We start from the raw sequence: 27,239 nt of genomic DNA, 5'->3' as shown, positions 1-27,239 counted from the left end.
TCCGGGGATCGCCGTCCGTCCTGTGCTGACTCTCCTTCCTTTTTGACGTCTCTCGCGTCATGACGTCACTCAGGGGCGTGTACCAGCTGTCATCGGGATTCCACTTAAAGGGCCCGGCGTCGTCCGTCTCTAGAGGGCTTCCCCTGTCCGGTGACGGAAGCCATTCTCGCTGCTGGGGGGGGATAAGAGGGTGTAAGTTCATATTGTGCACCCACCAGTCCACTACCCCCCCCTGATCCTCGGTCCCTGCTCCGTCACACACTCCATCTATGCCACAATGGCGAAAAACAATCTAAGGATGGAGGGGATGCCCATGCGCACTGTAGTCCAGGGGAGGAGCCACCTATCTCGTGATACGAAGACTCTTCCAGGACAACAATGTGCAATCATCCGGACCCAACACTAGGCGGCGATCTATGCACAGATATGAATGTCAGCAGCCCTACATGCCAAGAACAGATGCATACTGGTAAGTAGCATATTCATTAAACAGCATTAGAGGCATGCCACCTTGATACACGCTCCGTCCGTGCGCGTTATTTAAATATGAAAGAAATGGAGCCGTGTCAGGTCCCCAAGCAAGAAGCACAGCCATATTTATAAATGAGTCCATAGTCTTGAACAAGTTTATCATTTTTAATCCTCTTTTCATCCAATTATTTCATATGCTTAATCCAGAGTTTCCAAATTACATTCTTCATCCCATTATTTTCACTTTCGCCTGTCCAGGCTTTCCATAACAGCACAAGAAAGTTCAACATTCCTCATAGCACAGCATCTTAGATCTCTACCTAATGCATTTTGGAATAATTCCCTTCCTCAGGGGTAACTAGAACACAAGATATTGCAAAGAGAACCCATAAACTTAAACTAAAAAGGACTAATATATCTGAGAATGCTTTCTCACATTACATCAAGTGCGATAAAACTCGTTCTTACTATATCTGGAAAGTGCCATATTAACCCCTAAAAGATATAAGTGACCCAAAATACCCTCCTTTAAAAAAATCAATATCATGCGTGACCACCCAAAAGTGCCGGTGAAACCAAACATCACATTTCAAAACAGTAACTACCTACTACATAACCGCATAAACAAAATGTGTGTGCCTCGTGAAAACAAGAGTAATGTAAGAATGTAAGTGAACCCCTAGCACCCACCTAAAGAAACAAACCATTGTGCCAGTATCAACTGATATGCTTACCCGGTCATGAACTGGAGTTTGGCCGTGACTCAACATAGAACCCATCTAGCAGGATCCCATACCATAAACTGCGGCTGACTATTTAAGACACCATAGAACGTGTCATCATTCCCGTTACCCCTGAGGAAGGGAATTATCCCGAAATGCATTGGGTAGAAATCTAAGACGCTGTGCTATGAGGAATGTTGAACTTCCTTGTGCTGCTATTGAAAGCTTGGACAGGCGCCAGTGAAAATAAAGGGATGAAGAATTTAATAAGACTATGGATTCATTTATAAATGTGGCTGTGCATCTTGTTTGGGGACCTGATGAGGTGCCATTTCTTTCACTTTCTAGTAGTGGCATTTCTATGCAAAGTAGAATAAAGCCACCTTTACCACTGGCAAAGAGTTGTCATTGCAAATCCTATGATGGGAAACATCATGAGGCTGCCCACTGCAGTCCGCTATTGCTGCCTGAGGTGATTTCACCCTTCTCCCCATGTTGGCCTATGGGAAGAGCAAACATCATAGGTAGCGAAAACACACATGGGTATTTCTCACTACCTGGGCAGGGGGCACACAGGTGTACCTGACCTTCCTTTCATCTACCACTCGCTTTACTCCCTGAAGACGTGCCCTAGGGGTTCTCAGGTGGAAGTGAAAGGTCTTCTCGGATTGGCTAAATGACTTTTAACAGGCCAGTGTGAGTAAACGCGCAGTTGCGCACACCAACCTGCAATGGCAGGCCGGACACAGATTTAGGGACACCATCGGTGCGAGTGTGCACACCAGCCTGCAATGGGAGACCGGACACATGTGGAGAACAGCATCATTGCAGAGCGCACACCAGCCTGCAAAGGCAGGCTGGGCACGTATTCAAAAGCATCATCTGTGCAATTGTGTGCACGCCAGCCTGCAGTGCAGGCTGGACACATATTTAGAAACACCATGGGTGCCAGTGCACACATTAGCATGCAAAGGCTGGTAGGACACACATTTCGAGACACCCTCAGTGCAAATGCACACACCAGCTTGCACTGGCAGGCTGACCCAGGTCTAAAGACATCATAGGTGTAAGTGCGCACTCCGGCCTACAGTGGCAGGCTGGACACTGGTTTACAACCACCATAGATGCAAGTGCGCACATGCCGTCTGGCCTATGTTTTAGAAACCTCAGGTGAGCACCACATCCTAGCGTGTGTTGGAAGAGCACGCAAACTTCCACACTGCATTTACTGTGGGAAAGTGCCCCATGCCCTAACAAGAAAATCTGCCACACACAGGAAGTATCCCATGAGCAGAGCCATCCCCCCTATGTTGGAAAAACCCACATGGGTTTTGTTCCTATCCGAGCAGTGCACACACAGATGTACCTACCCGGCCACTCACCTACCTTGGTTTGGCGGTAGTGAAAGGAACCCTCAGGGTTGGCTACAGAGTGAGACCGACCAACCTCAACATGAGACATTCTTGACAGGCTATTCAGGTGGGTGGCACAATCAGTACTGTGTCCCCCTATTAGTCAGTGTCTCACCCGCCCTGGGTATGTGGTGTACCCTCTTACAGGGCATTCACAGGCTCGTTACCTAAACCAGTCAAGTAAGCACCCTAACCTGGCATATGCAGGAAGGGCGCACGCACTTCCCCACTGCAGTACAGTGGCAAAAAACCAGGAGGGCAAAATGTTTTAGGGAAATCCCCCTAAGGTTGGCCATTTCCAGCAATTGCTCATCGTACAGCTCATATAGGAGATGAATACAGATTAATACTTCTCATACATAGCAATGAAAATCGTACATTGGCAAGGCAGTGGTCGAGTGTATGTAAAGGTGAAAGATTTTTCCTTGTCTATTACCATTCATAAACGTTTAGCTTCATCACCTTCACACCTTTCCCCATTTCTTTGGTCAGCCCCTGCTTTGATGAACTACCTGTTACGCCCTTTGGCGCCAGTCAAGGTTTGATTCCCAATTTTCGATGCATGGGCGACTGTTGATACCCCACGCCTGTGCAATATTGCGCGTGGCCACCCCTGCCACCACTACTAACCAGATTTGTTGGTACCTGGGCCAGTTCTCCTCTCCTGATATCAGGAGGAGCCATTTTGCATTTATGGGGATATGTAAAGACAGAACCTGGGACATTACATCTGTGACCCATCCCCAAAATCCCTGTATCAGCGGGCATTCCTATTGGATATAAAAAATGTGCCCTCTTGGTTGCATCCTCAGAGGCATAATGGTGTTTCTGCTCTGGCTATTCTGTGTAAGAGTGTCCTTTAGTAGTAGGACATGTGTAGTATTGTTAGTTGAACTAATCTGAACCAGGGCCCAATAGTCTATTTCCCGTAGACTTTGAAGGCTCTTTGAGCAAATGATCCTCCAGTGGTGACTCCTCTAGGTGCCGCCCTTCCAGTATGTGTCTCATGAGTGCTTGCCCCAACTGTAGATATCGATATTTTTCAAATTCCTGGCGGATAACCTCAAACTGTACCAAGGCCTGGCCCCTCCAAATGTCTCCCAGATGCTCTATACCTAATAATTCCCATTTAGCGAAGCCTGGCAGGCCCCCAACCTCATGCAGTAAGTTGCTGTCCCATAGTGGCGTCAGATTAGTGAGCCTACCACTCCATCCCAAGTGGGTTAGGGCCTTTCTCAATATCTTAACTACCATCTTAGTATGGGTCGGCAAGTCTTGTTCTTTTTTCCTACGGAATAGAATCGCCTCATGTCCTCTATGACCCATTGCGTTTCTGTCGGCTCGGTAGGCCGGTTCTTGATGGTCTGAGAAGACCCAGTCATTAATTACGAGAAGCTACCACGCCAATAGTATTTCTTGATATTTGGGACTGCCAGTCCACCATCGTATACCTCTCTCTATAATTTACCCAGCGCAATGCGTGGGGTACCGCCATTCAATAATATTAATCGGACTTCATGGCCTATCTTCGTAAATAGCTCCACTGGGATTTGGAATGGCATGTTTTGGAATACTTATAGGAGAGCTCGGAGAATCATCATTTTGTATCGAGCCGCTCTGCCCATTAAGGACAGCAGCAGGTTTCTCCTGCCCCCCCATTCCTCCACCCACAGCTCCAAGAGTCTGTCCAATTGTGGGAGCATATTTCTTCGTTCAAATCTGTTTTATTGAAAAAAACAAATCAAGATGAACAATACAACAATCGGGTAATCATGAGAAAGGTAAAAATAAAAGGAAAGTAAAGAAGAAGGGAGAAAGAGTAGAAGAACAAGTGAAGGGATCATGAGAAAGGTAACAATAAGAGGAAAGTAAAGAAGAAGAGAGAAAGAGGAGAGGAACAAGCGAAGAGAGAGGAGAGAGAGGAAGAGGAGGGGCGCAGCAAGAACAATGCCTAAAAAGAGACAGAAAAGAAAAGTCAGCCATTGAAAACACAAAGGAGGAAACCATGGGTGGTACAAGCAGTCATTGAAAAAGGACTGCACACTGGGAGGGGAGAGGCGACTATACTGCAAAGCGGAGCCAAATGGTGGCAAGTCCCGTTAGGAAGGTGTGGCTGTGAGAAGTGTAGGCAAAGTGCATGAGGTACACTACAACAAGGAACCGAGCCCCTGTAAGAGGAAAAACCATATGGAGGTAGGGTCCAAGCAAGGGCTAGGCATCTTCTCTGTTGGGCCCCCAGAATCTGCCTGCATCAGAGGGAGACACATTGTCCTCGAAGAGGTGCAGAGCTCGAAGCCTCGGAGGCTGAATATAGGCGTAATCAAGTTTGCAAAAATAATTGCCACATTTTTGTAAATTTGGTGTCGCGGAATTGCAGTCATGGTATGCCATAAGCAGGTAAACCATATAATCACTGGGGGTGTTTCAGCCTTTTTCCAATATAACGCTATTTGTTTAGCTGCCCCAAGTATATGTAAAAGTATATGTAAAATAAGGTGCCAGTCCCTGTGTGTCATGACGAGAAGGTTCGTGGGTTTGATGCCTAGAATGAGTGTAGCCAGTGTTTCGGGCAGTGGGTAGCCAATCACCTGTTTAATGTGACTAAGGACCTCTTTCCAGTAGGCGGTCAAAAGCGGGCAATGCCACCAAATGTGAAAAAATCTCCAGTAGCACTCACACAGCGCCAGCAGACAGGGGAGAAATTGGGAAACATCTTATGTAGCCTGTGGGGAGTGTAATACCATTGTGTCATGACTTTATATGCAGTTTCCCTCTGAGAAATACTGTGAAAGACCCTCGGAATGTCGTGCCATAGCTTCTCCCATTGTTTGGGCGTGATATCCACGGTAGTGCCGGACTGCCATTGTGACTGGTAGGCATGAGGGGGGAGACGAGAGCCATGTTGGAGGATTTGATAAGTGCGAGATATCAGGCCCCTATATTCCTCAAAGGAACGCCCCAGCCGTTCAAAAGGGGTAAAAGGGCGAGTGGCTCCCGGGGTGGAGGACGATGCCTGAACCCAGTACCTAATTTGGAGATACTGCAAACGAGCCCCTTCGGAAAGCTGGAAATCCCGTTTGCATTGATCAAAGGATTTAAAGGTGTCTCCCTCTAAGCGATCCCGGAGCGTCCGACACCCCCCTCGGACCAGGCTTGGAAAGAGTGTGGGTGCATGGCAGGCGGAAAATGTGAGTTGCGAGCAATGGGAGTAAGAGGTGAAGGGAAATAGGTGAGGCCCCTGGATAACGCCAACTTGTCCCAGATGTCCAAGACCGTTTTTGTGGGAATAGCCATGTAAGCGCTGAGTGGCTGCGCCACCCATGAGAGCCAGGTGAGATCCCATATAGGTCTACAGGCCGCTGCCCTATCCATATGGAACCAAACCTTCTCGCACTCTCTCTTGCGAACCATTCTGAAATGAAACAGAGACGTGAAGCCCAATAATACTCTATTAAATTAAGGCAAACCAACCCTCCCCTGTCCCGAGGCAGCATAAGTATTTTATTGGAAATTCGTGGCCTGTGCTCCCACCACCCCCCAGATAAAGTTGGTAGGCTCGCGCTGAAGATTCTGAATCTGGTGTGGTGGAAAAGGTGTGGGGAGAGTTTGGAATAAATATATTATTTTCAGTAGCACCGACATCTTCACGGCTTTGAGACGGCCCAGCCAGGAAAGAGGTAGAGATTTCCACGTCTGTAAATCAGCCACCACGTCCCGTTTACATTCTTGCCAATTAGCTTGTGACCACGTGTTAATGTCAGAAGTCAAGTTAAGGCCTAGGTACCGGATGGAATGAGAGGCCCATTGGTATGGGACAAGAGACTGGAGCACGGGGATCTCGGATGTCAGAATGGTAAGATTTAAGGCCCACGATTTTGCATGGTTGATTTTAAGGCCCGATGTTAGTTCAAAAGTTCATGAGCAACGCATGAAGGGCAGACAAAGAGGAGTGTGGCCGAGACAGTTTGAGGAGAAGATCGTCTGCAAACAAAGCGATTTTGTTACCACCCCTTTGAGAACAATGCCAGTGATGTCAGGAGACTGGCGGATCAGGATGGCTAGGGGTTCCACAACTAGTGCGAACAACAGGGGAGATAAAGAGAACAGGGATGGGACCCATAAGTTGGCCGTTGACCCGGGCCTGAGCTTGGGGCGAGTGGTATGGAGCCATGATCCTAGCAATCATTTGAGGTCCCAGTCCAATCTTATGCAAGACGGCTCGCAAGAAGGCCCAGCCCACCCTGTCAAATGCTTTCTCAGCATCGAGTGACAATAGGCAGACAGGTGTATTCCAATGGCGAGCCTCTCCAACTAGATGGGCTATGCGCCGCACATTATCCGCGCCCTGCCGATGGCGAATGAAGCCCACCTGATCAGGCTGAATAAGTCCAGGTAGATGCAGATCAAGGTGTTTGGCCAGGATTTTGGTAAAATGTTTGAGATCCGTGTTTAAAAGCTCAATGGGGCGAAAAGAGGAGCACAACGTGAGGTCCTTCCCTGGTTTAGGAGGAAGCGCGATCTCGGCCTGCACCATGGAAGTGGAGGGGCCCCCAGCATCCGAAAAAGAGTTAGAGACAAAGCATATACTCCTATATCTGCGATAGAAAAGTGCAGTAAAGGAGACCGGGAGGCCGTCCGGGCCCGGGGACTTACCGAGGAGGTCTTTTTGCGCACCAGTAAGTTCGTCTAAAGTAAGCGGGTCTTCAATAAGTCGCGCATGTTACCCATCAGTCGGAGTCCAGTTGCATTTCCCCAATACTGTCTGGATCCGTTCCGAATTAAGCGGTTCCTGCGCATAAAGTGTAGTGTAGTAATCATAAAAAGCTTTTAGCTTGGCTGTTTCAGTGGTGGCCCACGTGCCATCCTCCAATTTTATTTTTGCAATGTGAGCCTTTGCTGCCCACGTCCGAAGGAGACGGGCTAGCACTGTTCCTACCTTGTCCGCCCCTGTGTAGTATCGTTGCCTCAGTGCTAAAAGAGCGTTCTCCACGTGTTGGACCTATGGGTCCGCAACTGGCCCCAGAGAATGGCAAGACGCCACTTGGTAAGTGCCAGGGGTTATCCTGGTCCAGTTTCTCCAGAGCTTTGATGTCCCGGGACAGGTTGTCCTCTAGTAAGCGAGACTCCGGAGCTCGAGCCATCGCTTTAGAAGTTATGTGACCCCGAATCGTGGCTTTAAAAGCGTCTCAGACCACGGGGAAAGGAATTTCAGGTTTGCTATTGGACGAGAAATAAGACTGTATAGCCTCCCGGATCTTGGCTACGTCCACGGGGTCCCAAAGGATGTGAGGAAGTAGTCTCCAGCGAGGTGGGTGGCGTGCGTGGGGCGAGCGATCGTGTAGCAAAAGCTCCACATGAGCATGGTCAGAAATAGAAATATCGGACATGGAAGCCGAAAGAATGTCCCGTATCAGGGAATGGGAAACAAATAGATAATCAATACGGGAGTAGGAACGATGGACATGAGAATAATAAGAGTAATCCTGAGTAGTTGGGGAGTGGTAGCGCCACACATCCAGCAGTCCTAATTCTGTAAACTGTTTTTTAAGGGAGGCAGACATGGCCCCCGCTCCATGAAACGTACCAGCACTACGATCCAATCCCGCATCCCACACTAAATTGAGGTCACCCCCTAGAATGAGTTGATGGTCATCATGTGCAGTCTGTTCCCGAAGGAGGTCCCTAATGAAGAGATCCTGTGCATGATTGGGAGCGTAAATATTGCAGAGAGTGAGTGTCTGTGTCCCAACTCGGACCTCCAGCTTGAGAAATCTACCTTCATGCCCCCGACACCCGCCCTGTACAGAATAGTTACCCTCGCCGTTTTAGTAGATGTAAATGCCCAGTATTGGAGGGGATATTTGGGGTGGGCCATACGGGAAGTTTCTGCCTTTACCAAGTGAGTCTTCTGTAAGAAGATAAGGTCTGGGTTCTGTTGCAATAGATATCGCTATACTTGGCGCCGTTTGTTAGGGGAATTGTGACCCTTGACGTTAAGAGAAAGGAGTTTCAAACAGGATACAGAGGTCACGGTAAATACCGATTACAGGCAATCGCCATCAGATGTAGTGAGAACAAAATGCAATGTAGAGCTCCCCAACCACCCCCAACAGACCTCCATGAAAAGCGAACGCATCCATAATGCATCACAATGCCCAGTATGTTACAAGAAAAAATCAATGCGCCAATGAACAGCACTCGGTCAAGGAACAGTACATTCCCAGTATCAAAGCCCTTCCTCCCTCCGGACAGGAAAGCGAAGAGAGAACAAGAAAAAGAAAGGAAAAATGGAAAGGAGAGCAAATTGTCAAAATTGAACAACGCCCAATGTGGCAAACAAGACCTATTCCAGTTCAGGAGCAGGCTAGGCTCAATGGCAGAGATGTCACTCTTTTAGGAATGGGGGGGGGAGAATCGCAGAAAGTCAGCACCACTATAGGGAGGCGCACACCAGTGCCGCTGCCACGCTATGTTCAGGGTGAAGAAGGAGAACACTGAGAGCATGAGAGACCATTCCCGTCTCCACGGGGGACCACTGATGGCAAGAACAATGGCCCTCCGAAACATGGCAGGACGATCAGGTCTCCTTCGGCTGGGAATGAGTGGGCAACCGCCCTCCATCAAGAGAGCGCAGATGATGAATAATGTCCTGTTTGGCCTGAGAGGAGGACTGCCCTCCATGCCAAGATCGCCACCACGGCTGAGTGCTCTAGCCAACTGTGGCTTCATATGCTCTCGGTCTAGAGGAGGCAATCGCGAAGGGCTAGATGGAGGAGAAGAGATCTGGAGGCAAAGCAGTTGAGTGGCATCCCGGAGAGATCGCAGCACACAGCGTTTGGATTCCCATTGAAAATTGAGTGCAAAGGGATGGCCTCACTGATACCGGATGCCCAATTCTCTGAGCTTATCGGTGACAGGTTTAAAGTCCCTGCGACTGCATAGCATCGTTGGAGCAAGATACTAGAAGAGCTGGATGGGAGAACCCATGCATGTTAAATCTGATTTATAACGTGCTGCCTTTAAGATGGCCTCCTTACTCGTAAAAAAATGAACCCTGGCCAAGATGTGGGAAACCAGGCCAGAGCGATCAGGGGGGGCCAGCCACTCGGTGAGCCCGATCCAGTGCAAGTGGGGGGGCATAGTCATCCCCTCTGATTTCGTGGAGCAACTCCGCAACGAAAGTTACAATGTCCGAGCCCTCTGCCACTGTCGGAACACCCCTCAGGCGTATGTTGTTGCGGCGACTCCAGTTTTCCAAGTCCTCCTGCTTGATTTGAAGTTCAATGTGCTGTTCCTCCAGGAGAGCCAACCGTTGCCAAAGTTGCTTTTGATCCTCCGTGCGGGCATCGACTATCTTCTCGAGCTCATCCACTTGTCCTCCGATTTCTGTGACGTCTCCCCTGAGCTCCTTAATCCAGGTCTGGACCTCAGTACGAAAAGACCCAATTTCAGACTTGATCTCCTGCAGAAAATTGGCCATGAAAGATTGGGTAAGGGGATCGGGGGGGGTAGCCCTCCTTCGAAGACACCATAGCTACTGGAGTTGAAGAACCAGGTTTGCTCCACAGGGCCGTCACAGGATTATCATTGCAACGATGTCCTTCCCAGCCTTAGAGCGTGGCATGACCCTTCAAACTCCAACACACTGAAGGGGGAGCCAGGGCAGGTGAAATAGGCTGGAGGCCTAGCACCTCCCCCAGTACGATGCTAGGGGCCTCTACAATGGATAAGCGTGGGACAATCCACAAGGGGGGGGGGGAGTGGAGCAACAGTCTGTCCCCACATTGTTCAAGCCCCCTCTCAGCTCCCCCAACTCAGGCCACACGGAAAGCCTGGGGCTGCAGGGGGATCAAAGGGTAGAGCCTCCCAGAGCTTCAACAGCTGCAGCAGGTCCCCCAGCAATCACCAATGGTGCCCCTCAAACAAACACAAGCGAGGGAAGGTGCTCAGTGAAATAGTGCTGGGAAAGGCGCCACGACAACAAGGCGCACGTAGAGATCCCTCACTGTATCAGTCCTGCACTGAAAAGTCTCCAGAGAGCCCCAGGGTGTCCCAACCGCAGAGACTGAGGAGGTAGCGTCGGGGGGACCCACTGCAGTCGTCTTCCAGCAGGGAGGCAAGGGCCCAACAGAGCCCCAGGCACACAGTCAGTAGGGGATGTTCCCCCCCCCCCCCCCCCCCCCCTGCCGATCCCCAGAAATGCGAAGCCAGGTTGGGGTCTATATCCAGCATGCTCCCTCCGCTAGAGAAGGTAGGAGGCCCAGGAGAAGAGCCCAGCGTAGTCCGCCACTCACATCACCCCTCCTCACCTCACGATAGGCAGCGCAGTCACTTCAAGCCTCCGGAGCACCAGCAGTGCAGGGTCCGCCAGGAGCACCGAGGTGCATTCCCCAGTGCCACGTGGGGAGGCACAAGATGGTAGCAGTGTCCACAACTGGGAGCACCTCCCCTGTACACACAATATCAAGGGCCAGAGGCTGCACCTGAAATTGGGTCGCCAGCCAGGTCCGTAGAGCTTCCCCATGTAGCGCTGCGGGCTGGGTGAGGAGTTTCAGGCGCCGAACACGCGCCGGAGCTGGCGGGATCCAAAATGGTGGCCGCGGGCACCCGTGTCAGGGCCCGGCGCCAAGCCGCTGCAAACACCTCCACTAGCGATTGAGGAGGAGCGCCGGGCAGACAGAGGACTTCCTGGCACCTCCGATGCCCCCACGCCACCAGTAACGTCGTCAGCAATGCCCAGGAGCCACTATAGAGGAAGACAGCAGCTGGCCGGAGCTCTCTCAGCGTGCGTCACTCCATGTGCAGCGAGACCACACCCTCCCCTACCCCCCAGTCCCCTCCCCCCGTGCAAGCATATTTCTACATAGGAAATCTTGTGGGTCAAGGGAGACAGAAATACCCAGGTATTGAAATTCCTTCAACACCATGCCATGCAGCTGGAGGGAAGATCCAGTGCTGCACCCAATAGGGCAAACTGTATTGACATGGTCCAATTGATTCAATAGCCTCAGTAGCTTCCAAAGAGATCGAAGATCTGCAGTGTTCTCGCTATTGAAGGGATGGCTGGGTGATGTAGAGCAGAACGTCATCAGCTTATAGAGAGATATGTTCCTCCTACCCTCCAGCGGCCCTTTCTCCCTGTATCAGTGGGTATTGGTGAATCCAGGCCGAGAGCGTCTCTAGCACCAGGGCAAAATTTATGGGTGATGGGGGCATCCCAGTTGAGTTCCCTTCTTCAGGGTGAAGACTCAGGATGTAGCCCAGTTGACTCAGACCCTCACCAGTGGGGCCTTGTCCCACCCACAGAATTTCAGCCCAAAGCCCATCCTGGTGAGTGTGGCAAACATGTAAGGCTATTCAATGGTGTTGAATACCATTCTGGCATGTTGAGCCATCACCACCACTTGCTCAGTCTGGGGCACCTTGGTCATATGGAGGACTCAAAATAGGCGTCTTAAATTAAGGTGGGAGCTCCTGTGTGGCATAAAAACTGTCTGGTCAGGGTGTACGATGGAGGTGATAACCTTATGGAGTCCGGCTGACAGGACATTGGCCAGTACCCTAGCCTCCACATTTAATAAGGATATGTGCCTGGAGGAGCCGCAGTCCGCTTGGGGGTTTCCCCTTTTTGTGTATAACCACAATGGTGGCCATCCGCTGATCCTCCAGGAGGTAGTCCTCTTCACGTGCTGCCTGGAACATGGCCAGCATAGGCTTGGTAACTGTATCTGCCAGCCCCTTGTATAATTTCATAGGCAAGCCATTCGGCCCCACTGCCTCTCCGGATTGGGATCTACGTATAGCCTCTGTCAGTTGCCTCTCCGTCAGCTCCACCTCTGTCTTCCTCGTCTCTCCTGTGAGTGTCTAAAGGGCGATATCTTTTAGAAAGTCTACACAGTTGACGTCCATTCTAGTCAGTTCTGGAGTATATCACGCTATAATAGCAAAGGTATCTGCTATGGCTCACTAGTCTGCAACACAGCAGCTCAATGTGGAATCTCCAGCACCCAGGAATGGTCCCTGTCCCTTTTATCCAGCCAATCTAATAGTTTATTGTACTTGTCCCCTGTATCGTAGAGTCGACGTTGCAATGCCAAAGCATGACTCTGCACCCTGTATTAGGCCAGGCCGCGTAAGTCCTGCTGACAAAGGCTTAGCCAGGCTTAGAGGTCTGTTGTTCTCTTAGTCAGTGCCCTTATCTCTAGGAATGCTATGTCCCTCTCTGTGGCCTCCTACTCCTGCTTAGTTCCTTCTTTTTGCCCCTATCAGAGCCTGGGCCTGGCCACGGACAATGGTCTCCCATAAGACACAAGCAAATGTCACTGTCCCCTGGATCTCTTTAAAATAGAGATCTGCACTTTACCTCAGCTTTTCCTTTATACCACAGTCTCGGAAGTACAATGGGTCTGTTCTTGGAATTACTGTGGTGTCTTGCCAGCTCACTCAGTGGGACGCTACCAGAGAGAGGTCAGAGATACCTCTTGAGTGGTGCATAGCAGCCCTAAAGTCTATTGCATGCACGTGTTGCGTGAAGATGTGGTCAAGACAAGCAAAACAACGGTGCATGGGCAAAAAATGTGTATTGCCGTTGCAGTGGGTTATTCTCCCTCAATAAATCCACCAGTCCCATCGCTGACACAGTGGTCCTACTTCACCCTACGCGGCAGCACCACTTATATCCATCTCTGACTCTATTACGAAGTTCATATCTCCTCCTAGTACAAGGGTTCCAGCTGGCATTTCTAGGAGTAAGGCACTAATACTCGGTAGAGTCGTGGAGTGGAGCCTAAGTGGTATGTATAGGGAGAATACGTTCAGCGTAGTACCCTCTCATGTTCTAGACAGGGCCACGTAGCACCCATGAGGATTGTGCCATGTGCGGTGGGAAGTAAATGGTATTTTTTTTTTAAAAACCTTTCTTTTTCAGTTTTACATCACAGAAACATAAGGCAGTAGTAAGACTATAAGATATGCAACATAGCGAGCATATTACGGGAAAGTACATAAAGAAACAATCTTCCATACACGATTCTTGTGAGCCATAAATGAAGACAAGCTCCCTCCACTCATCGGCACTTCAGCACGAGCCAACCCCCTAATTGGAGTCCTCTTCCCCGAGCGGATAATCATTTTCATCAAAATGGTAATTTTTTTTTTACTAGTACGCCTGCACTTCACGAGTCTGGTGTAACCTACATGTGCCAGTAATGAATAGCCAAATCGGGCCTTATATTGGTTACCCCAGAGATGTGTCTCTTGTAGTAGTACTAAGTCAGGGGCATGACAAAGGAAGTGCTCCAGTACCAGTGTGTGCTTAGTTTTGTTTCCCAGACAATTTACGTTTCATGTCCATATGAAGCAGAATTCTCCACAAATGAAGAACAATAATTTGCCACTGGAGGTGAGTAAGATGAAGGCGGTTCCTAAGGTGATGTCATCCTGTGCAGTCGTCACTAAGTCACATCCGATGATACCTATCAACACGGGGAGCGGGCAACGATGACCTGTCTCCTCCACCTGTGCACTCCTGGAGGAAGCCACAAACATGGGATCCGGCCCCAAGATGAAGACCACTTCAAGGGCTGGTAGTATCCAGGGTCACCAGGCCCTCACATATACAAAACACTTATGCCCACCGCCTTCCCACCACTGCTTTGGTGTGCCATAGTCTACTGGTTCTGGTCAACACTGGCAGCGCACCTCAGATACATGACAAAACGATACCTCAATCGATCCCAATTGGGCTCAAGGCCACAAATGCTAACTTGTAGGGGATGCATAGCCCTCGCAGCTGCAGCAGTACTCCGTGCCACCAAAGCCATCTACGTCTGAGCAGCCCTCGACGCCATTAAAACCATTGGCATTGTGCACCCTCTCAGTGCCTGCAAAGCTGTTGGAGCCGAGCAGACATACAGCATCGACTCCACACAGTGTCTTCAAAAACCTTCAAGGGCTTATGGTGAAAAAACACATTTGGAGGCGCAACAATTACCATAAAACATGACCCATTAGAAGAAGAAGCCGGACATTGCTCAAACCCATCCTCCTTCACAGAAAAATAATTTGGAGCATAAGGCTACCAGCCCTATTCCACTTGACACTACACCACCTCCACAATCCATCAGACCATCTTCCATACACTCAGACGATGAAGGCATAGGGAGTCCTACACACTATTCTTACTAGGATGACTTTCAAGGAGTGCGTCCAGATAATACTGATCCTTAGGATGCATAAAATGTGTTCCACCAGACCGCAACATTGTCGTGCCAGTCCCAGACAAAGCATCACCACCAGATGACACTTCATCCTACCATAGTGTCCTTCAGCAGGCAAAATGGTTCAAATACACACCACAGAGTAGGAAAGCAATTTCTTAGTCAAGACGCTCTCTAAAACCAAAAGCTCAGTTCAATATTTGCCCATGATAGGGTCAATGTTGAAGGTCTCCAGTGAGACATTCAAAGAGCATGTCAAATCAAGGGTACTAACACCTCAAATTGTACGCAAAGAGGAGCCTTCCCCACTGACCCACTCTGTATTAAAGGACACCCCACTGTGGATTCCTTGGTGGCTACAACAGCTAGGAAAAGGGCTGCTTCCAAGAGTACAGGTGACGCTCCTCTCCCAGATAAGGAGAGCAAGCGTATAGATGCAGCAGGTAAACGCGTTGCAGTGGACATGTTAATCACTGGCGCATAACCAGTTCGGTAGGCTTGCTTTCTCGTTATCGCATTACTACCTGGGAATACATGTAGAAGCTGTTACAGCACCTCCCATACCAATATAAAATAAGAGTGGAGGAACAAGTTACTGAAGGCAAACAAATTTCAAATGTAACCGTCAGATGCACCCTGGATAGTGCGAATACTAATGCACGTGGGATTAATTCCTCAATTATGCTGCATAGATATGCCTGGCTGCACATTTCAGGGCTTAAACCAGAGGTACAACAACACCTACTTAATGTCTTATAAGAAGGGGAACACCTCTTTGGCCCTGAGGTTGATACCCAATTAGAAACAATAAAGAAGGATATGGAGATTGCGAAATCCATAGGGGCATTGCAGTCCATAGCACCTAGGCAACAGTCCTTTTGCAGGTATCAGGACGAGGGTGCGGCCAAGAACACTACCACTAACACCCAGTCTATCTAAAGCAACAGCAAGCATACCACCAGCAAGGAGGTAAGGGTTACTACATGGAAGGATATAAGGGTGGTAGCTAGAAAGACTGAGGTAGAGGTACTCTCTGAAAGGGACCCTCCACATCCAAGCAATGACTCCACACACATTCTCCCTTCCCGAGTCACCCAGCTTCCCCCCCCCCTTTCCGCCAATCACACACCTATTAGGGCATGGGTACTCACAAACTTTCTCTCGGGGGCCAAATTTACAGTGTGGTTTGTGGCCGAGGGCCGCACCGGTGGGGGCGGGGTCAGAGGGGGAGGGGCGGGGCTAAAGCAACAAAAAAAATTGATCATGAGGTTGAGCACAGGTCCCTGCAGCAGACGCCTTCGTCCACTGAGCCACCAGACCCAGCATACACAGATCTCTCTCTCTCTCCCTCTCCCTCCCCCTCCCTCCCCCTTTCCCTCCCTCCCCCTTTCCCTCTCCCTCCCTGTCTCTCTCCCTCCCTGTCTCTCTCCCTCCCTGTCTCTCTCCCTCCCTGTCTCTCCCTCCCTGTCTCTCTCCCCCTGTCTCTCTCCCACTGTCTCTCTCCCACTGTCTCTCTCCCACTGTCTCTCTCCCACTGTCTCTCTCCCTGTCTCCCTCCCTCCATCGCCCTCCCTCCATCGCCCTCCCTCCGTTGTCCTCCCTCCCCCCTCTGTCTCCCTCCTCCCCCTCTGTCTCCCCTCCTCCCCCTCTGTCTCCCCTCCTCCCCCTCTGTCGCCCTCCCTCTGTCGCCTTCCCTCTGTCGGCCTCCCTCTGTCGGCCTCCCTCTGTCGGCCTCCCTCTGTCGGCCTCCCTCTGTCGGCCTCCCTCTGTCGGCCTCCCTCTGTCGGCCTCCCTCTGTCGGCCTCCCTCTGTCGGCCTCCTCCCTCCCTCTCCCTCCCTCTCCCTCAGTCTCCCTCCCTCCGTCTCCCTGTCTCCCTCCGTCTCCCTCCCTCCCTGTCTCCCTCTGTCTCCCTCTCCCTCCCTCCCTCCCTCTGTCTCCCTCCCTCCCTCTGTCTCCCTCCCTCTCCCTCCCTCTCTCTGTCTTCCTCCATCTCCCTCCCTACGTCTCCCTCCCTCTGTCTCCCTCCATCTCCCTCCCTCCGTCTCCCTCCATCTCCCTCCCTCCGTCTCCCTCCCTCCGTCTCTCTCTCTGTCTCCCTCCCTCTATCTCTCTCCCTTTGTCTCCCTCTCCCTCCCTCTCCCTCTCCCTCCCCCTGTCTTCCTCCCTCCCTCTGTCACCCTCTGTCTCCCTCCCTCCCTCTCCCTCTGTCTCTCTCCCTCCCTCCGTCTCCCTCCCTCCCTCCGTTTCCCTCCCTCCCTCTGTCTCCCTCCATCTCCCTTCCTCCATCTCCCTCCCTCCGTCTCTCTCTCTCTGTCTCCCTCCCTCTATCTCTCCCTGTCTCTCTCCCTCCCTCTCCCTCTCTCCCTCTGTCTCCCTCTCCCTCCCTCTGTCTCTCTCCCTCTGTCACCCTCCATCTCCCTCCCTCCCTCCTCTGTCTCCCTCCTCTCCCTCCCTCCCTCTGTTTCCCTCTGTCTCCCTCCATCTCCCTCTCCCTCCCTCTGTCTCCCTCCCTCTATCTCTCCCTGTCTCTCCCTGTCTCTCTCCCTCTCCCTCTGTCTCTCTCCCTCTCCCTCTGTCTCTCTCCCTCTCCCTCTGTCTCTCTCCCTCTGCCTCCGTCTCCCTCGCTCTCTCCCTCTCTGCCTCTCTCTGTCTCCCTTCCTCTGCCTCCCTCCCTCTCCCTCTGTCTCCCTCTCGCTCCCTCACCCTCTGTCATCTCACCCTGTGTGTGTGTCAGCCCTCAGCCGGGGCTGAGATAGCTTCCCAGCGCGCGCACACACACAGCCACACTGAGGCAGCTTCCCAGCGCTCACACACAGCCCCACCCGAGTACTTCACAGGTCGTTAAAAGACCATTTACATGTTAAAGCTTTGTTGTATTTCACCTCTTAGGCCCCTGCAGCTCCACTTTGACAATCACTGGAATCCCCCGGCCCCCACAGAGCAGAGTCTCAGAGTCCGGGCTGCTGCACCGGACACTCTGACAGTGTTAGCTAACATTATTTAATTTTATTTAAAAACACATGCAGGATGTCTGCAAGGTCCGCGGGCCGCCGAGGTAGGCTTGCCGGGCCGCTGGCGGCCCGCGGGCCGTACTATGAGTAACCCTGTATTAGGGGAAGACTGCAGCTGTTCCACCACCTTTGGTGAGAAATAACATCCAACCAGTGGGTGCTGTCCATCCTCCAGCATGGATATTGCATAGAGCTTACTTCCCACTGTTCAAGAATTCTGCCACACAAACTGTTCCTCAACCCTCAATATCTTCATTTTCTCAGAGGATGTAAAAGTACTATGGTTGAAAGGCGCCATAGATCCAGTTCCAAAGCAACACCATGGCAGAAGGGTGTATTCCCTCTGCTTTCTGATACCCAAGAAGGATGGCACTCTGAGGCCTATTCTAGTTCTTTGCCCTCTCAATTATTACATATTGTCTGCACACTTACACATGGTGATGCTGCAGGATGTGATTCCACTGCTTCAGGAAGGCGACTTCATGGCAGCACTTGACCTGAAGGACACTTTCACACCCCGATTGGTCCGGCACATCACCGTTACCTCAGGTACGTGGTAAGTGGATGCTACTACCCGTTCAAGCTATTGCCTTTCGGGGCGACAACACCACCACAAGTATTTACCTAATGCCTGGCAGTTGAGGTAGCCCATTTGAGAAGACATAACATTTCACATCTTACCATAGCTGAACGATTGGCTGGTAAAGAGCTCAATCAGACAGCAATACCTGCAGGAATCATAGACTACCGTCAATCTGTTACATGAATTGGACTTCACCATCAATACCACAAGTCCCACTTACAGCCTCTCCAGATACAACCATATCTGGGAGCGGTTCTCAATTCTGTTACAGGCAAAGCATACCCCACAGCCTAGAGATTTCTCAATCTCCAGAACCAACTAGCTCTTTTTCAGACAGATTGTCGCCTACCAGTCATAACCGTGATGAGCCTCTTGGACATGATGGCTTCTTGTAGAGCGAGTGTCTTGCACACCAGACTACACATTTGCCCCCTACAAGGGTGTATAATATCTCAGTGGTCACAAGCAGATGGCAGTTTGGAGGATCTAGTATTGATTCCGCCCCAGGGTCCATCTGTCATTACAATGGTGGACCACAGACAATCTCCTCAAGGGCAGACCTTTTTTAACCCAATCCCACAAGTGACTATCACCACAGATGCTTCACTCATAGAATGGGAAGCGCATAGGGAGGACATGGCAGTCTAGGGCTCGTGCACCGTCCATCAACAAATGCTGCACATGAATGTGCTAGAACTCCTAGTGATTCAGTTGGCCCTAAAAGCCTTCATCACCCGTGTTATACGAAAGGTTGTCCTCCTCAGAATAGACAACATTACTGCAATGTATTACATCCAGAAATGGGGGGAGCACTTCGATACAGTGGTCTCGCTTAGCGCAGGAGATTTTACATTGGGCTCTTTGCCATCATATCCACCGGCTGACTGAATATCTCCCTGGGGTGGACAATTCTGTGCAGACCTGCTAAGCAGCACACAGCAACAAGTCCATAAGTGTGAACTCCACCTTTCGAGTCCTTCATCACTACTTTTAGCGATGGGGACGCTGGACGTGGACCTGTTCGCCACTGCAGAAAACTCGAAATGCCAAAGCTTCGCCTCCAGGTACCACCATCCACAGTCAATGGACAATGCATACTGTGGATGAATTGGTTAGAGAGATTTGCCTATGCTTTTCCGCCTCTCCTACTTCCTTATCTTGTCAGGAAACTCAGACAGACATCTCTCAAGATTATATTAGTAGATCCCACTTGGGCATGACAACCCTGGTACATGGCACTTATGGAGTTGTCCCTAATACCTCCAGAGAGGCTCCCCAACTTTCCAGACCTTCTTGCTGAGAGCAACGGCAGGGTCTGGCATCCCAACCCTAAACTCAATCTTGCAATTGGCTCCTGAAGTCACGGAGTTTGGATACGTGCAGTTGCTTCCAAAGTGTATGAACGTTCTTAAAGAGGCACGGCGCCCAACAACTAGAGCTTGTTATGCAGCTAAGTGGAAAAGGTTTGTTCATTATTGTATAGACCAGCACATAGACTCTTGCGCTCCCACAGTACAACAGATAGTATACTATTTGTTACACTTAAAAGAAATGACAGCTAGCATAACACTTCCATATGACTGCACTTTGCGGCAATTGCAGCATACCTGCAAAACCGTGAACACCAGTCTATTTTCCGCATACTGGTCATTAAGGCTTCTATGGTTGGGTTAAAGAGAATAATTCCCCCACGGGCAACGCCATTCCAGTCATGAAATCTAAATGATTTACTTACTAGGTTAATTTCCACACCTTTTGAACCATTACATTCCTGTCCATTACAGTTCCTGTCATGGAAGGTTGCTTTCCTCGTGGCTATCACCTCACTTAAGAAGATTTAGTGAAACACATGCTTTTACGATAGAAGGATCGTACTTTAAAGTCTTCCAAGGTAAGAAACGGCTCAGTAGAAACCCAAAGTTTCTTTCAAAAGTCATCTCGCATATTCACTTAAATCACATACTTGATCTACTCGTCTTTTTCCCAAAGTCAGACACAGTGGCAGAAAGAGGACTTCATACACTTAATGTTAAAAGAGTACTCATATATTCCATTGAGAGGACTAAACCTTTTAGGAAAATACAACAGCTGCTTTCTTGAACCTGAGAAAAGGAAACTCAATTTCTGAGGTAGGAATTTTTAGATGGATAGTCAAATTCATACAGATATTTTGCATCAAAGTCAAACGAACATTGCCAACAGGTCCACAAGCACATTCCTCTACTGAGAAAGGTGCTTCTATGGCTTTTCTAGGTAAACATTTCCTTAACTGACATTTACAAGGCAGCTACATGTACAAATCTGCACACGTTTACTAAACATTATTGTGTAGACGTTCAAGTAAGACCACAATCTCTTATTGGACAAACAATCCTTCAGACTCTATTCCAGACATCTGCACCATCTCCTATCTAAAGCCACCGTGAGGGGAGAACTGCTTTACAGTCTTTGCATACAATGTGTATCTGCAGCAAATACACACTATGTTACTTACCTTGTAAGCATCTATTTTTAAGGTGTAGTGCTGCAGATTCACATGCATCCTCCCTGGCAGGCATTTATTGGTGTCAGATGTCATGTGTAATACATTGTTTATTCAGCTATGTTCATATATGTTAGTCTTACACATATCATAATACCTGATCTTTTCTATAGCTTCAGTAGCTCCATCCTCTCTTGCCATAATGGAGGAAAAAAATTAACAATCTAACACTGGAGCCATTGATCATCATGAGTATTAACTCGACAAGGAGGAGTCTCAATGTCTTGTCAGCGACAAAATACTTTTTTGGGGGAAAATAAGTTGTAGAGTCTCAGACCAACGCTAGATTTCAGGAGTGTGCATAGCATGTGAATCTGCAGCACTACACGCTACAGTAAATGCTTACTCCTTTCTTTAGATTTATTTATTATCTAAAATTATCTGCGCTCCTGTCATGATTGGGAATGTTCAGTGTGGATGACAGAGAAGATTTTAATAAGGCATAACTAGGGTAACAAGTAACCTTTCCATTGCCAACTTGTGTCTGAAAACAGATATGGTACCAAGGGCAACCTTTTCATCCTTACTCCCGAATTCATGTGTTCGAGGAATATGAGCTGCAGAATTCATACTGTTGCATAGATCGCCATCTGGTGTTGGGCTCGGATGCTTGCACCTTGTTGTCTTGGAAAAAGTATTTTGTAGTCACGAGATAGGTGACTCCTCCATTGGACGATAGTACTCATGGGCATCGACTCCATCCTCATATAGTTTTTTTCTGCCATCGGGTTCGGATGTAACTTCAGCGCTCCGGTTCGGTACCTAGTTTTCCTAACCTTTTCGACATGCAAACCATCGCAAAGTTGACAGTATTGTTTTCGTTTGCGTGCCTTTCGACGCGCTAACTCTAAATACTCGATTCCGGTCGTCCACGCGGGCCGCTGGGCCTATCGATGCCATTCGGGCCTACGGCTAATAGAAAGGACTCCATTCAAAAAATGCCCCCAGTGTGAAGCTAAATTCCCACACAGCGACCAACACAAGGTCTGCAACCTTTGTCTCTCGCCTGAACACGAAGAAAAGGATTGCCAAGCCTGCGCCTCCTTCCGTGATCGCCGGGCTCGACGGCACATTATGGCGCAACAGGCTGCAGAGGTGCCCGAAGACATCTTCGATGAAGGCCCCGACGTTCCAGAGGCAGAAGATTCGGAGGATCTCGACATCTTATCTGAGGCAGATGACTCGGACTCCGATGACCACATCACTCCAGGTCAACGAGTGAGTACAACTGCCCCTGCCCCATCCCACCCTACAAAACATAGGCTCTGGTCAAGACTTTGACTGTAGGCCATAGTCGCAACTGAAAGAAAACTTCAGAAGCCCCTCCTCCGGGCCTGGCTCCGAAGACAAAAGAGAAGCCTTCGGCGGCTCTGGACCGAGCAAGCCGCACATCGGTGCCCCAAAAACACCGTCGATGCAGAGAGCGGAAACACATCCTACTCACGCTGTCCCCAAACAGGCCACGACACCGAGCAGTCCGGCACCGAAAGAACAAAAAGCCTTTGATCCGAAGGAACATCGACCTTCGGATCTGAAAGAGAATTCAGACTCGACACCGAAGCCGAAGGACTCAAAAACCCCTTCAAAGGCTCCAGATCCGAAATCGAAACCACGTTTGGAACCGAAAAGGTCGGCACCGAAGGGAGACGCTGAAGAGGAAGAACTGTTTCAACCGGATCCCATCGATCCGAAGCAAAAACCATTGCAGATGGACCCTAAAACAGATGACTTAGTCAATATCCCGCGCAACAAGAGGAAATTGGACACCCCAAATATCCCGGAGGTGCCTGTGAAGAAAGAAGGCAGTGCAACTTCACCATTAAGACCCTCTTCTCCTGTTCTTCCGACCTCCCTCTCCTTCAAAGTCTCCCATACCTCCTCCATACTTACCACCACCACAGGATGATGTTGACATGGGGGGTGGGGGTGGAAATAATGACCCTTACAATGATCCTGATGATGACACTACCATACCACAGGACATGGGACAACTACAATGACCCTGTAGATCCGCCAGACCTTTCACAGATACATACCCAACAAGGCCATCTCCCCCAGATGACAACATTGGGTTTAGCCAGCTCATTGATAGGGCTGCCCAATATCATGGCGTCCAAATGCATTCAGACCCCACGGAGGATGACTTCCTGGTAGACACTTTTGCACAGTTACAGAGGACAGTACAAACATTACCCATGCTCAAAGGTGTCATCAAACATGCTCCAGATGTCTTCAAAGTCCTTGTCAGGACCAGGATTCTCAATCCTCGGATTAAGAAAAATATAAACACGCCCCTAATGATCCCACCTACATTAAAGGCCACCTCCCCTTAGATTCTCTGGTGGTAACCAATGCTAGAAAGCATGCCAACTCTCAGACCTATGGTGATGCTCCACCTCCAGACAAGGAGTCTTAAGTTACTAGACGCTTCAGTCAAAAGAGTTGCCTCCCAGGCAGCTAATCACTGGAGGATAGCTAATGCACAAGCATTACTTGGCAGGTACGATAGGGCTCACTATGATGAGCTTGAGGGCCTAATGCAACATTTACCTGACCAATACAAGGCCAAAGCCAATGATTTGATTGTGCAGACAACTATCCTGAATCAGCCCTTTAATCAGGAGCAACTTTTTGGCCCAGCTGTAGACACAGCCTTAGAAAAAATAAAAAAAGATACTGCGACTGCAAAATCAATAGGAGCATCACAGTCTCCATCTACACAAGGCTCTTTTCGTCGCTTCTTTTATAGGGGCGCATCCAAAAACATCAGCACAGATACTGCTTCCCCCTCCTATAAAAGTCCCACGCAAACATCCCCCAACAAGGGATATTTCGGAGGCGGATACAGGGGAAATAATAACAAAGGGAGAGGCCGAGGTAACGACACTCGCACCTCCCCCACTAACAAACAATGACTTCCCTCCACTACATCCAGACCATTCCGGTTGTGTGTTCTGTGTGGTTGGTGTGCCTTCTTGACGATTGTCTTGGCGCAGCTTGCGTTGCGCCCAGGTCTGCCCTTCCCTGTGTTCGCTACGTCGCTAGACCAGTCTGGCCTGCTGTCTGCGGCATCGTGTTGTGGCGAATCCGCCCTTCTGTCCGGCGTTTTGGCCTGGTCCTCTGTCTGGTGTTCCAGAGGGACTGGCTTTCCTTGGCTTCTGTGTTCCTTCGTGGGTCACTGTGTGTGTTTCTGGAACGGCCCCTCCTTTGGGGTGTGTTCTGGCCCTCCCTGGCCTCTGCCTTGGGCTTGCGTCTGGCTTGTTTTTGGTGCGCTGCTCCATGGGGTTACCTGCTGCTGGCTGCGCATGCCCGCGCAGGCCTGCTTGTTCTGGTCCACCATCGTTGCCTTTGATGTGTTCCCTTGTACCCCTGCCTCTGGTTCCGCTGGGGCTTTGCGCAACTGTGCCTTTCTTCCTACGCCTGCGCTATTGGTGGTGGAGCCATTCCTGCCTTGTCCACTGCTTGCGGCCGAGGTGTGTTCAGCTGTTTCCTATCACTGTGTGTTTCTTACGGTGGGCCCTGCCTCCGGTTCTGCCTTTTCTCCCTGGGGTTTGAGGTGGTTCTTTTGTTCCTTGAGGCTTTTCGGGCGCTGTCTGCCCCTGCGGGGTGTTGGGCGGTTCTCCCTTGGTTGGGCTTAGGATATCCTGGCCTTCCCTTCTTGTCCCTATGACATGTCCCCTGCTGGGGCCCTGTGTCTCTCCTGGTGGGGAGGCTCTCGCAGGCCCTCTTCCCTTCTGGGTATGGCTAGGGTATCTATTCTACGTTAAGGAATCTGCGGCTTGTAGTCTCTATCAGATGAACAAGTTACTTACCTTCGGTAATGATGTATCTGGTAGAGACAATACTAGCCGCAGATTCCTTCACGACCCGCCCTTCCTCCCGGTTCTGCGAGGACCCTCAGCTTGGTTTTCTGCACTCGCCTCCCTCTGGGTGGCTTGTCTTCTGTGGGTGTCCGCTTTGTTTTCTTCCAGTCAGGTTGTCCGGTTCTGCTTGATTGTTCCACCCCCCTTTTTCTTTGATACAGGGTTGGTTGGTTTCTGCGTGCCTTTGCATTCCTCCAGCTGGTTTATCTCCAGTGTAGGGGCCTACCCTTGCTCTTTTTCCCTCTGTTGTTGGAGTTTCTGATCCCCTTGCGGTCTTCTATGTTGGGGATTATTTTGCCTGTGCTTTGGCCTCCTGCTCCTTTCAGGGGATATGGCCCTCCTTGACAGTATAGTCTGGGGGTGGATTGCTGTTGCTCCTCTGTTCCGGGCTTGTGGCCCTTCACTGTGTGGTTTGTGGTTGCAGACTTTCTTGCTGTTACGGCGCTTTCACGTGCTTGTGCCTCCAGGATGGCTTTCGCCTTGGCTTGCACGGTGGTTCCTCGGAGTGGTGCTCTGCTCTTTCCCTGCTCTGGCTTCGCTGCTATAGCCTTCTGGTACCTTGGTGCCAACTGGTGCTGTTCCTCACCTTTTGTTTCTCACTGTTTTGTTTCTCTGGTTTTTTCGCTCACTGTTGCCTTGCTCTTCTCAGTTTTGTTGTGATGGCTCCACGTTGTGGCGCAGAAAAGTTCTTCGAAGCAAACTGACGTCAGCGCGCCGGGGTGGGGCTTTTGTGACCTCGCTGATGTCACGCCCGCGGAAGACGTCAGGGCGGAGTCACGTGCAGAGATGCTGGGGCAAGAAAATTTTCCGGTCCAGTCTCACGCCTGGGAATAATTCTACGTTAAGGAATCTGCGGCTAGAATCGTCTCTACCAGATACATAGTTACCGAAGGTAAGTAACTTGTACTTTAGTTCGAGTAATCGTTGTAAGATAACGTAAAAGGACTGTGACTAAATATGACATTAAGACTGTTAAATTATTTAAAAGGCATTACTTGGGAATTTAAAAAGCACCGTTGTTCTGTGCACTGTCCACCTATTCAAGAACATTATTTTGTACCAACAGGGACCGATTACTTCAATGGGCACAAGAAGACCTTCCAGTTCTCCATTCTTTATCCTCTTTGGAATGCCAGAAAATGCCTTTTGACCGTCTGTGTACAGTCTGAAGTAAGGATAAAAGGATTGTGAGAACACCAACTATGGAAAATGATTCAGCACTAAACTACAGAAGCCATTTTCCATTGTATTCCACAGCTTTAGGGGAAGCATCTGCTTTTAGGATAAGTAAAGAAGGTGAAAAGTAGGGTCTTCAGTTAATGTTTTCGGACCAAGACAGCACTTTTGTAATACGAATTCTGACCATTACAATTTGACGAATGCTCTACTGATGGAACTGCAAAGAAGTGCAGCATAAGCTTTTGTAAAATCAACTCTTCAGTGCACTGAAAACATTATCAAACGAACCTTCTTCCACAAAGAGCTCCTTCTTAGACAATAGCTGCATCAGACACAGCAGATCTGTTGTTCGCTCCTTACCACACGGGAAGTCGGATATTTTGAAGAAAATGAGAAAATTGTGATATGTGACGAAAATAAACATAAAACTGCATAATGGTAAACATTGTTGGCAGAACAGATTTTGGTCTAGAAAACATTGTATATTTAACATATTGTTACCGTTTTAGAAGATCTGATAATTTTTATGTTTTAAATGCCACATTTATTTTTAATATAAATAGCTGCATTTCAAAACATCCCATTCAAAATTAGTTTAAATTTGTGTACAACGTTATGCTATATGAAGTAGCACTTTGTGGTTTGCTAACATCATGTTGTTTTTATCATATTTTTATCTTGATCACTGTAAGCCGTAACTTTGAATTTCTACATTAGAGCCTTTTCTTACGGGTACTCACAAACAGGGTAAGTCCCTCTGAGTTAAGAATATAGACAAAAATATGTTATAGGATTCCATCTCCATCGGATGAGTGCATAATGTATACGCTACAATGGAACGTTTAAAGTAAATGTTCATTTCTTTATGTACTGTACAATTATTTTACATCATTACAGATATCTTTGATATTGACCCACAACTATATACTGTAGCACAGCACATTGCAGTTTATTCTTGAACATAGCACATCTGGTAACCCAGACAAATTTCGTAATTACAGACCGCTAAATACCAGGGTCTTTTCTACATTTGTGCACAATGGCACTGTTGAGTCAGATTTACGAATATTACAATATATCACACTGATTTGCACAGGTAATAGCTGTAGTTTTATGAAAGCTTCAGCCAGCAATACCTCTGTTCTGAGGTGTGATATATTCTCGCAGTGTGATTATTTTTACCTAGTAACCTTCTAATGTGGCAGTCACTTGCCGGTAATTCTCATTTCTCCGATTA

At 49.3% G+C, this 27,239-nt stretch overlaps 1 protein-coding gene across 1 annotated transcript in view; it reads left to right on the top strand.

The window, feature by feature from the left end:
- The window catches only part of JMY (junction mediating and regulatory protein, p53 cofactor), a 748,581-nt gene extending 721,655 nt beyond the window's left edge, over nt 1-26,926 (top strand). Inside the window, exon 11 of the mRNA XM_085632252.1 lies at nt 25,890-26,926. The gene's annotated coding sequence lies outside the window, so the exon portion shown is untranslated. The remainder of the gene's footprint in view (nt 1-25,889) is intronic.
- Nucleotides 26,927-27,239: the final 313 nt, after the last annotated feature.

The sequence above is a fragment of the Triturus cristatus genome, chromosome 2_1 (assembly GCF_964204655.1).
Source record: "Triturus cristatus chromosome 2_1, aTriCri1.1, whole genome shotgun sequence".
Classification (NCBI taxonomy): domain Eukaryota; kingdom Metazoa; phylum Chordata; class Amphibia; order Caudata; family Salamandridae; genus Triturus; species Triturus cristatus.
The sequence above is the reverse complement of the archived record's forward strand: the minus strand, read 5'-3'. Positions and strand labels throughout refer to the sequence as shown.